Source organism: Lissotriton helveticus, chromosome 6 (genome assembly GCF_964261635.1).
Source record: "Lissotriton helveticus chromosome 6, aLisHel1.1, whole genome shotgun sequence".
Taxonomy (NCBI): domain Eukaryota; kingdom Metazoa; phylum Chordata; class Amphibia; order Caudata; family Salamandridae; genus Lissotriton; species Lissotriton helveticus.
The window spans coordinates 2,018,868,499-2,018,881,136 of NC_136067.1; the positions used below are offsets into that span (position 1 = coordinate 2,018,868,499).

The window sequence follows — 12,638 nt, forward strand, 5'->3', positions numbered from 1 at the left end:
TAAGCCAATTTACAGGGGCACAATATTATGTATACAAAATTGCTGCTCCTGCAATTGTTCAGTGTTTTAGAAGTCATGGTGTAATTATTGTAAGTCAGAGTTTTTCCAACAATGCAGTTTTCGCATATTGAGCAACTACTGCACTTGTGGTTTCCCACTGCTTTAGTACCATTAATTGTGAGCTGATTAGTTTGATTATGCTCTCTGTACGTGTGCACTAGATTCTGACGAATATTTTCATTGCGCCTAAACGCAAAGATAGGTTTCGGGAGTTTGTCCTTTTTTCCATCATTTAAGATGTGCCAGCTCGAGTGAATTGCATTTTTCAATTTATTGCTGATGTTTGAAAATTGACTCACAAATACTAATTTAGAGTCAGTCACAGATTGTTTCTTTGGGACAGATTCTGGGTGTATCATACTGTCACGGTTATAAAATCGTGCTCTTTTACACGAATTCTTAATACGTTTTTTGGGATATCCTCTGTCCTGTAGTTTATCACTCAGTTTATTCGCGTGTTTTAGATAATCCTCCATATTGGAGCAGTTCCTCCTAAGCTGAAGGAACTGCCCAAATGGGACATTATCTCGTTGGGAGCGAGGATGATAACTACTGTAATGCAGTAGGGTGTTTTTATCAGTAGGTTTGGAATACAGTTCCACTTCTAAAATGCCATCTTTGTGCTTTATGGTGATATCTAAAAAGTTAACTGAGTTTCTGTCATATACTGCTGAGAATCGGAGGTTCCCATCTCCCAAATTTAACCACTTTAAAAATTCCTCAAGGGTGTCCATTTCTCCTTCCCAAATAAAGAAGATGTCATCAATGAAGCGACGCCACAATGAGATGTTCTCAAAGAATGGCGCCACCTCATTGAACACATGCCTCTCCTCGAACCTGGCCACATATAGACATGCCAGGCTCGGCGCGCAGGTGGCCCCCATACTGGTGCCCTTGCATTGGAGAAATAGCTCGTCTCTGAATAAAAACATGTTGTTTTTCAAAACTAAGGTTATGCACTGCATAATAAACTCCAAGTTAGCACCTCTAAGATCTGCATTCTCGAGTATCTCTTCCACTACACCGATGGTATCGTTCTGTGGTATATTGGTGTACAACGCCTCTATATCGAGGGTCACCATAATTTGATTATTGGGGTTATAGACCAGTCCTTCCACTATAGAAATCATGTGTGCCGAATCTCGCACATATGATTTTTGTTTTAATACAAGGGGTTTTAAAAAGGTGTCCGCATATTGACTTAGCGGTTCAAGACGTGAGCCAATACAACTAACTATAGGTCTCATGGGGGGATTTTCAATGTTCTTGTGTATTTTTGGGAGACCGTATATCGCTGGTATCCTAGCATCTTTACAGTATAAGAAATCGAATTCTGCTTTACAAATCCAACTTTTCTCAAAGGCATTCTTCACTATTTCCAAAACCTTTTTATTCAAAGTCTCCAATTTAGAGAAGGGAACTCTCTGATAATGTTCTTTAACTTCTAGAAGATCCAACATTTTCACGTTGTAATCTTCTGTATTAAAAACCACCACCCCTCCGCCTTTATCAGCAGGCTTGATGGTAAGTTGCAGGTTGTTCTTTAAGTCTATCATAGCTTGTCTGTGTTCTTTAGACATATTGTTCTTATCAGGGTATGTGTGTTCTAAAAAATTTCTCACCTTAGACTCTACAATTTTTTCAAATACTTCTACATTTTTACCAACCTGAAAAATAGCTGGAGTGAAGGTAGACTTTTGTTTGAGTCCCGAGATATTCGTGGATGGATTATAGTCCCTCTCTTCAAAAAATTCTTTTAATCTAATTTTACGGAAGAATGCTTTTAGGTCCTTCTCTAAGTTAAATTTGTTAACATTAGCCGTAGGGGCAAACGTGAACCCTTTCTCCAGGACTTCTAATTCAATCTTGTTCAACGGATGGCATGAGAGATTAACGATTGGGAATTTGTTTATATCATTGGGGACTATTGACGATATCGTTGACTCCTTGTGTTGGGATATTCCTGATGGGCCTGATTGTATTGATAATTCGTCCTGTGTCCCCCCCTTGGGGCCTGATATTGTTTCCTCTGATACTGTCCTCTGTATTAATGTAGCTTCCCCCCTCTTCTTTGGCGGTTCTCTAAAAAATGATTTCCCCCATTTTGTTCACTGTTGTAACCACCATTCCCTGAGGTAGAGCCTTCATCTTCACTGCTTGAACCAGACGTTTCAGAAAATGTGACACCTTTCTTAGCTCCCCTGTTGTATATCGGTCGGTTCTCAACATTTCTTTCCTCCCTCGGTTGTTGGAAGTAATCCTTATTTATATAGGGGTAGACTAACTCTACACTATATTTGTTCACATCCTTTTTAAGTTTTATAGTTTTTTTATTTATCAAATAATCTTTGTATCCGTCCATTTCCACATTTAATTCATCTAACCTCTTTTTTGCATCATCTACCGCTGACATTTCCTGGAGTGCAAGTTCTACTTTTTCTATTTCTTTCCGTTCTAACACTACCCTCTCTTGTGCAGTCTCAATAATTAAAAGGATCCAGTCCCGGCTACATCTATTTGCAATATGTGTCCAGGTTTCCAAAAACTTTATATTATCCGTAAAGAGCCCTGGTTCATTACGAACCTGGAGTCCCATGGGTATAACCCCTGATCTTGCATATTGAATCAAGAACTCGGCATGGAAAAGTTGGATTTGTAAAGCAGAATTCGATTTCTTATACTGTAAAGATGCTAGGATACCAGCGATATACGGTCTCCCAAAAATACACAAGAACATTGAAAACCCCCCCATGAGACCTATAGTTAGTTGTATTGGCTCACATCTTGAACCGCTAAGTCAATATGCGGACACCTTTTTAAAACCCCTTGTATTAAAACAAAAATCATATGTGCGAGATTCGGCACACATGATTTCTATAGTGGAAGGACTGGTCTATAACCCCAAATTATGTTGACCCTCAATATAGAGGCGTTGTACACCAATATACCACAGAACGATACCATCGGTGTAGTGGAAGAGATACTCGAGAATGCAGATCTTAGAGGTGCTAACTTGGAGTTTATTATGCAGTGCATAACCTTAGTTTTGAAAAACAACATGTTTTTATTCAGAGACGAGCTATTTCTCCAATGCAAGGGCACCAGTATGGGGGCCACCTGCGCGCCGAGCCTGGCATGTCTATATGTGGCCAGGTTCGAGGAGAGGCATGTGTTCAATGAGGTGGCGCCATTCTTTGAGAACATCTCATTGTGGCGTCGCTTCATTGATGACATCTTCTTTATTTGGGAAGGAGAAATGGACACCCTTGAGGAATTTTTAAAGTGGTTAAATTTGGGAGATGGGAACCTCCGATTCTCAGCAGTATATGACAGAAACTCAGTTAACTTTTTAGATATCACCATAAAGCACAAAGATGGCATTTTAGAAGTGGAACTGTATTCCAAACCTACTGATAAAAACACCCTACTGCATTACAGTAGTTATCATCCTCGCTCCCAACGAGATAATGTCCCATTTGGGCAGTTCCTTCAGCTTAGGAGGAACTGCTCCAATATGGAGGATTATCTAAAACACGCGAATAAACTGAGTGATAAACTACAGGACAGAGGATATCCCAAAAAACGTATTAAGAATTTGTGTAAAAGAGCACGATTTTATAACCGTGACAGTGTGATACACCCAGAATCTGTCCCAAAGAAACAATCTGTGACTGACTCTAAATTAGTATTTGTGAGTCAATTTTCAAACATCAGCAATAAATTGAAAAATGCAATTCACTCGAGCTGGCACATCTTAAATGATGGAAAAAAGGACAAACTCCCGAAACCTATCTTTGCGTTTAGGCGCAATAAAAATATTCGTCAGAATCTAGTGCACACGTACAGAGAGCATAATCAAACTAATCAGCTCACAATGAATGGTACTAAAGCAGTGGGAAACCACAAGTGCAGTAGTTGCTCAATATGCGAAAACTGCATTGTTGGAAAAACTCTGACTTACAATAATTACACCATGACTTCTAAAACACTGAACAATTGCAGGAGCAGCAATCTTGTATACATAATATTGTGCCCCTGTAAATTGGCTTATGTAGGAGAAACTGGCAGAGAAATAAGACTACGCCTATTGGAACATAGATCAGCACTGAAAACAAGCAAAGAAAATGCCCCCATGGTGGATCATTTTAATAAGCTGAAACACAAACACACAGAATTCTCGTGGTTTGTGATAGAGAAAATTGCAGCTTCCAAAAGAGGAGGAAACCTTGACACAAAAAGGAAAAATAGAGACGTGGTACATCTCTACTCTAGACACTGTTAATCGAGGTCTTAACACCAAAGAGGACTGGATGAGAATAGCAGTGTAGAATGGTTCATAAGAATAAATAGGCATAGCACTGGAGTACATACACTGACAAAATTGGAACGCACCATACGAGATTTGTACTCTAATTGAGAGATTTTTTTAGTTTAGACCTTGGAAATTGAGATCATCCTAATCGTTACGCCAGGAAATTCTAGATAAGAAAATAAATAGGCCATACCTTTAGGGGGTGATATCTTTATGATAGGTTAAAAATGAGACGTTTTCCCACAACTATTAAAATAATATAACATCTGAGGCCGTCCCAAATCATTATTTTATACCTTGTTCAAATGTGCACAACAACTACAAATGGCCAGACTAGCTGTGCGTTTTACTTGGAACCACCAGGGCCAAACGAATGAGGTGCGCGTCGAAAACAAGGAATAATAAAGTTTTTGGTTTGAGAAAAAACGCCACTTGTCTCCCTTTTTAAAAAAAATTTTTTAAAAAAGGGGGAAACAGAACGCACGTAGTGACGCCTTGCCGCGACGATAGGATTCAGAACCACGTGATTACATTACGGGGCTTTAAAGCGACGGTTTGCGCTCCTCGAGCCTCTAACCTAATATAAGAGCGGTGATCGTAAAGACGCCACGTTTGCAGTCCGGGAAAGACAGCCGTGTGTAATCAATAGGTAAGAAAATCAGCCTACGCGTAAAACCTACCAGGGCGGATTTAGCGGTGCACAAGAGGCGAACTAGGATATGCAAACACCGAGTGATTAATGGGGGTAGTACTGAATAAAGACAATATCTTGCCGTATTCGAGTAATCATGACAAATTGTATGCAACATGTGTCGAACGTATTTTTGACACAAATTTATTCTGTTATACAGCCACGTGCATAAAACTACCCGGCTGCGTGAAAGGACTACTTTTCCGAAATATATCGTTTTCACTATCGGTAAGGAGTTTTTTGTATATAGGTTCACGCAATATAGCAACGATGACAGTAGATGCTTCTTCTAAAACAAATGTATCTCTTTCAGTACCAATACAGTACAGACAATCACTTGGAGGCATCAAAATATACACGCCCCATGGGAAGTCCGCAAGGTAACTTCACGTTATCATAACTCCATAGCAAGTTGAGCTCTGTGTAGTAAATAATAAAACGCACAAAGTAAATAATTAACCCGGATTCTCTAACCCATGTAGGAATTTGAGGATAATATGACAACTTAATCAGCCTTAGAGAACCCGAATTGAAATTGAAGTTCTCTTATATATTGAGGTAATAGACAAGTGCCCTTTAACTAATGGTGTCAGGATACGCTATTAAATAAAACTTAATACTGTACTCTTCCTGATTATACACAGGACTGTGGTAGTCTGCGAACATTAGAAGGCGACTACAACAGGGATACTACGAACCACGTAGATTTCTTCTTGCAACATAACCGCAATGGTCAGTAACTATATAATGCGACATTATTGGTGTGTGAATGCTTAGAATGGCTACCAGAAGGGTGTGGACAACACTAACCAGACGGTTCTTGAATGTAGCATAATGTTCTTGGAAAAATAATTATAGTAAATCTTGTTTGTATACATAAGCAGCAAATGAAATTTGCAATGTATGTTTTTTTTTAGAACTTGACATGTATGTTGTTTTAGAAATGATACACACTAATTACGTTCAAATTCACAAAGGTGAAGTTGACTTTAGATGTTCAGAATGTTGGTTTTGAGGGTCATGAACAATTACAATTGACCGGCCAGTACACATAGGCTCCCTGTGAGTACATATAGGCCCCTAGTTTATAGATATAATTGTTTTTCTGCATATAGACTTGAGTATAAGTTGCGACATGTGGGTGCCAACGTTGTCTAGCTGTCCCCATGAGATTTTATTAAATTATGTGCAGAGAATAATAATTGTTATACTAGGAGCTAATAGCCTTATTTTTTGTGCATTAGGTGTGATACAATTTTGTGGAGAAAACATATAGAGACTGTCCTGAAGAAGGAAGCCATTATCAACCTAAGCTTCCGAAACGCGTCGACGCATTTACATCAAGTCATATTCGGTGTTGTCAACAAATAATTTGGCTAAAGGAATATTATTCCCCCCATTGTTGTCAAACGAGGGCCCGAAATGACATAACTAAGACAGATAGCAGTGTCTTTTTCGATAAACTTTCTCCATACCCACATTAGGTGGTTTTATTTGTGTATAACATGTTTTTAACCTGCCATCCATATAAATTCATATGTTTTTTATCTTAAAATAAATTGTATATTTTTATAAATAGTCTGTTTTTGTTTCCTTCTGGTGAGTGTTTTCCTAGCCAACAAAATGCAAGATGAATGAGTGTTGTGGACCGAGTAGGCCGTTTTGAGTCCTGGTTTAGGAGCAGGAAATAATACTTCCCATAGGGAAAACATTTTGCTTTACTTTACAGTATATTGGTGCTCCATTTCCCTACGGGTTATTACGAGCCCCTCTCTTTCACTTATACATATTCCAATATATGCCAAAGACAGAAATGGAAGTGGTCCAACCAATTTTGTCCACATTTTGAGAAAGCACGGAAACATGTGAATAAATCTGTTTCTGCTTACATGAGAGACTATGGAATGGTTTCAATATACAACAATAACTTGCGTTACAACATGCAAGATATCTACAGAGGAGATGGTGTGCACTTCTCAGATGAGGGGAATAGAATTTTCCTCCTGAATTTAAGACTGTGCATCGGAACCTACTTGTAGGTACCTAAATCATCCACAGAACCCAAAAGCTCTTTTCAGGGCTACCCTACCTCTGATCACTCAAAATGATTACTTTACTCTAACTTTTTTCACTGTTTTTCACCAAAGTACGCTCCCCGGAACGCTTCCCGGTGCGCGTACCGGGCGCTCCCCCGGCCAAAATGTAATTTTTTTTGCTTATATGGGCCCCCTAAGCCCCCCTCAGGAAACCTAGGGGGTCAGGGGGTTTTTACCAAGCCCCCTTTTACTCATTCCCAACGTTGTTTGTCCTCCATCTTGTGTCTCAATTCTACCGAAACACAAGATGGAGGACTCCCGTTGCGCTGCCGGTGCGCGTACCTGGGTGCACACCGGTAAGCGCCCCGCCAAAACTTTTTGGAAGTCATTTTACTTAAAAACCACTGGAGAAACTTTCACCAAATATACAATAGGCCCTACTACATAGCAGTCCCTACCATTTTCCCAAATTTGGTGGAATTCCATTGAGCCATTTGGGCTGTAGCCCTGTCTAAATATCCTGAGGTAAATTACATAACTAAAACACATATGAAAGTGTTAGAATTTGCAACCAATGAAAATGTTACTTTCATCTTGTATTTTTATGTGCTGACATTTCATTGGTTATGGACATAAATATATATTAAAAATGAGAGGGAAACACGGCCATTTTCACTAGTACTACCTGAGGTACATTTATAAAAGATTTCCTCTGAAAACATCCACTCCTTTCTGAAAGGTAAGTTGTTAATTTGTAAGGGGAACTATGTTCTGCACTTTAAGTTAAATTGGAAAAACGTGTTCTGATAGTTTTTTTACTGTCCCTCTGTTATAGTTATAGATTCAGATAGGCTGCCCAAAGATAACTTTACTGGTAAAAACTCAGAAGTACCTGTCTGAACTTAAACCCAACAGTGCCCTAACTCTACTGATATAGTTCTTTTATGCAATTTACAGCAAAAAAATGGAAGGTAAAGAGGAGACCAATAAAATTTCTTTTGAAATCATGGATAAGGACATTCTTAATGAAGACTTGGATTTCATGGATGAGGCTGGGGATCAAGAACTAATTGACTGTCTTGAAACAATTGAATCATGTAATGAAAATTTGGAGGAGATTCCAGATAATCTGATGATAGAAGTTCTAATAAATTATGAAAAATGTCAACAATAAATTTATATTTAATAATTAAAAATTGTTTGAGACATTATTCATTTTTATATGTAATTCTTGAAGTCGTACCAAAATGATTATATTATAAAGTGAGACGTATACTATACTGTGCAATTTCTTGGAGTTACATAGTAAGTTTGCTCATAGTTACTTCCTTTCTCCCACTATATTATCTCCAATGTGTATTTGACATCTGTTTTTCATCTCCTGCCTCCTTTCTCTCACTGTCTGTCTCTAATGCACGATATCACCGCCAATTTTGTGTAGATTCAGAAGAGATTAAATGTAATACTGGAAAACATCATAAGGGAGCAGGATAGACTACCTATGATCCCCTAGACCTTCTCAGGGTGTGCTTAAAGGATCTGTTTCTGCTTTCCTGACAAACTATGCTATGGATTCCATATACCACAATAACTTCTGTAACAACATGCAAAGTATCTACAGAGGAGACGGTCTACATTAAATTTAAAACTCTGCATTGGTACCTACATGTTGGTACTTAAATCACCCACACAACACAACAACTCTATTCAGAGCTACCCTACCTCTAAACACTTTCAATTATTATTTTACTGTTTCACTGGGTTTTCCCCATGGTACGCTCCCCGGTGCGCGTACCGGGCGCTCCCCCCGTGAAAAACGAGGTCCCTCGAAGCCTTTTTATGGCCCCCACATCAAACCTATGGGGTCGGGGGGTCTACCCTGCCCCCTTTTAGTAATTTCCCCCTTTTTTTTTGCCACCTCTTGTGTCTCGATCCTACCGAGACACAAGATGGCTGCCGCTCCGGACTGTTTGGAATGTTGACAGACACCCGAGAGCCAATCAGCTTTCCGCTCGCAAACTCATGTAGCGCGCTGGTACGCGCCCCAGTGCGCGTACCGGGGCGCGCTTATAGATATATATATTTTTTTTAACCTAAATTACTCAAAATTCACTCGAGCACATATCTTGAGACATAGCAAAGGCACATCGGGCTACCAGTCCCTACAATTTTGCCAAGTTTGGTGGAAATCCATTCAGCCGTTCAGGCTAAAAGTGAGTCCAACCGCCCAATGGAAATTAACATGGGGAAAACACGTTTCGGGACCCCTTTTATCTCGGCCCCCACTTAACGACTCCCCCCAAACTTTCAGGGAAGGAGCAGAGCGCAGCGGGCCACCTTCTTCGAGAAATTCGCGAAGATTCGTCCACCGGCGCCAAAGTTATTCCCAATAGAATGTTGAGGATTTCCTATGGAAAGTAGATCCTAACTATAACTACCTACTGGCGACCGCCAGTAGGTAATATATATATATATATATATATATATATATATATATACATATATAACATCAAAGTTTGCCCAACGTGGAGACGCCCTCTCGGAAACAATTCCCTTTGCCAGTGAGGTCAGCAAACAGCTCGGCACTCCGCTGTCTGTTTAAAACAATCTTCGTGGCTTTACGCGTTTCGAATTTACATTCTTGATCACAAGCCTCGCACTAAACACAGGACAGCAGCTTCTGATGTAACACCTGCAATTTATTCACATAGTCCCGCCCAAGTGGGCCGATACTCACACCTCGTTAGGCAATGGCATTCTGGTATTTGCAGTACATCGGCTAAATGTTCCCAAGTGGGTGCTGCTAGTTCGTGATAATTTTCGTGCAAAAAATAAACTCCTCAGTGGGTAAAACATCAGCTCAGGGTGCAGAGTTGAGCAAAGTATACAACACTCACTTCCGAGTGTTTCGCGTCCCAGCAATTGGTGCCTCAGTTCAAGACACCATGGGTCCGCCTTTCCGCGGCGGTTCATCTCCGCGGCTCGGACACAGTCGCTAAAATCCAACATCAAAGTTTTCCCAACGTGGAGACGCCCTCTCGGAAACAATTCCCTCTGACAGTGAGGTCAGCAAACAGCTCTGCACTCCGCTGTCTGTTTAAAACAATCTTCGTGGCTTTACGCGTTTTGAATTTACATTCTTGATCACAAGCCTCGCACTAAACACAGGACAGCAGCTTCTGATGTAACACCTGCAATTTATTCACATAGTCCCGCCCAAGTGGGCCGATACTCACACCTCGTTAGGCAATGGCATTCTGGTATTTGCAGTACATCGGCTAAATGTTCCCAAGTGGGTGCTGCTAGTTCGTGATAATTTTCGTGCAAAAAATAAACTCCTCAGTGGGTAAAACATCAGCTCAGGGTGCAGAGTTGAGCAAAGTATACAACACTCACTTCCGAGTGTTTCCGTCCCAACAATTGGTGCCTCAGTTCAAGACACCATGGGTCCGCCTTTCCAATCACACATATATATATATATATATATATATGTGATTGTATATGGAAGGTGGGTATGTATAACACTGAATAGACCATTGTATGTAGGATATAATCATGCTATTTTTTCAAGGTTAAGTATTTATTAACAACAACAACCAGGGACCGGAGTTATCTGGTGAATTTGCTCAAAGGAATGTTGTTGTCAGGGGCTCTGCATGCATCTTAAGTCTGAATGCCCAGTGGTTTTCTCTTTCAAACACCTTAGGCTGAGTGTCCACTAAGTTGTTAATATGTTCAAGGATCACCCAATGGTAATCTATTTGTATTTGTAATCCTGTGTTGTGTGTTTCTTTTCTATGTAATGGGTTAACATTTTTGTGGTTGCTTGGCCACATCTCAAATTACTGCATAGTTCACAGATTCTCATTTTTATCTTGTAGGTTATCATCCCTTCATAATCTAGGTTGCAGGTGCACATCATTAGATATACCACCCAGGGCATGTTGCACTTAGTGAAATTTCTCAGTTGCCATGTCATGTTATAGTTGAAAAAAAAATTCTTAGTGCGTTTTATCAGATGACAGACACTGCATCCTCCACATGAGTAGTAACCAAAAGCCGGTACTATTGTGCCCTGTGATTGTGTGTTGTCACTAGTTGTTTTTCAGGGGCGTGTGTGTACCAGCAAGTCTTGACGGCTCTGCCTCCCCCTATGTGAAAGCAAAAAGGTTGTGGTATTGATAAGGATCAACTATTCAAAATACGCCAGTATTCGTTTATGATTTTTGTCACTTAATTAGCTGCTACATTGAAAGTGGTAATACATATTGGTCTTTCTTCCTTGTCTCTCTGGGGGAGAACATCCAAGTCGGCCTCTCTATTGTTTTTTTGCATCCATTTCTTTGCTCAAGACACAATCTTTTGTGGGTATTTTTTAGCCTGAAGTCTAACTGTTAGGCAGTTGGCTTGTATTTTATTGGCCCTTAGCTCTGAACAGTTTCTCCTCAATCTTAGGTTCAAAAGGAAGATTGTCGCTTAGGTGTCGGGGATGAAAGCTGTTGTATAGTAGTAGATAGATCTTTGCAGTGGGCATCTCGTGAGTTGTTGTTTTTAGAGACCCCCTGGTTTACCTCTATATTGAGGTCCAAAAATACCAGTTCCTACCTACCTATGATATGAGTAAATTTCAGAAATTCGTTCTATACATTGAGCCAAGTTAGCAAGTTCTTTGCTGTTACTTCATTACCCTCCCAAATTATAAGAACATCATTGATGTATCATTTCCATAGTCTTATATGTTTGCAAAAGGGGTTCTGAGGGCAAAGGATTTGGTGAACCTCCAAGTGTTGGACATAGGGACTATCTATACTCTGTGCTAAGGTTTTTCCCATGCTGGTCTCGTCTTTTGGTAAATAGAGGGCTTCTTCAAATCTGAAGAAGTCGTACGTTAAAGCCCATTTACAGCATTCCATCATGACATTTCTTGATGTCTGGAAGTCCCTTTCTTCCTCAAAAAGCACTTCTTCAATTATAACCAGGTTTTCTAAATGGGGGAGGTTGCCTGCAGCTGAGTCCCTTCCCCTGGTTGTTTTAACATTGGATGCTACCAAGGCCTTCGACAGTGTAAATTGGGTAAATTGGATATGCCTGTCGGAGGCCTTGGCTAAGTTCAACATCGGGGGGATGCTTTTGGCGTGCCATCAACCTTTTGTATCAGAGTCCTGCTGCTCGTATATTGGTTAATGGAGTACTATCGGACCCCTTTAATATTACTAGGGGGACGAGACAGGGCTGCCCGCTCTTCCTCTCCTATTTGATTTGTATATTGAGCCCTTTGCTCAACGTTTAAGGGATGATATTAGTATTAAATCTTTTACTTATAGGGGATGGGAGAGAAAGGTAGCCCTTTACGCGGATGATGTGCTTATTGTTTCTTCAGATGCACACACTGCACTTCCAGCGGTACTTGATGCAGCACAAGAATTTGGAGAAGTAGCTTGGTACGAGGTGAATGCCTCGAAAACCGAGATAGTAATTTGGAACGATGACCAATGTGAAATTAATATACAGCCAGGATCATCTATGCGTTATCTTGGTC

At 40.1% G+C, this 12,638-nt stretch overlaps 1 protein-coding gene across 1 annotated transcript in view; it reads left to right on the forward strand.

Annotated features, from left to right (window-relative positions):
* LOC144762972 (fucolectin-1-like) overlaps positions 1-12,638 on the forward strand; it is a gene marked incomplete at its 3' end in the record, with an annotated part of 705,880 nt that overhangs the window by 391,388 nt on the left and 301,854 nt on the right. The window lies entirely within an intron of this gene.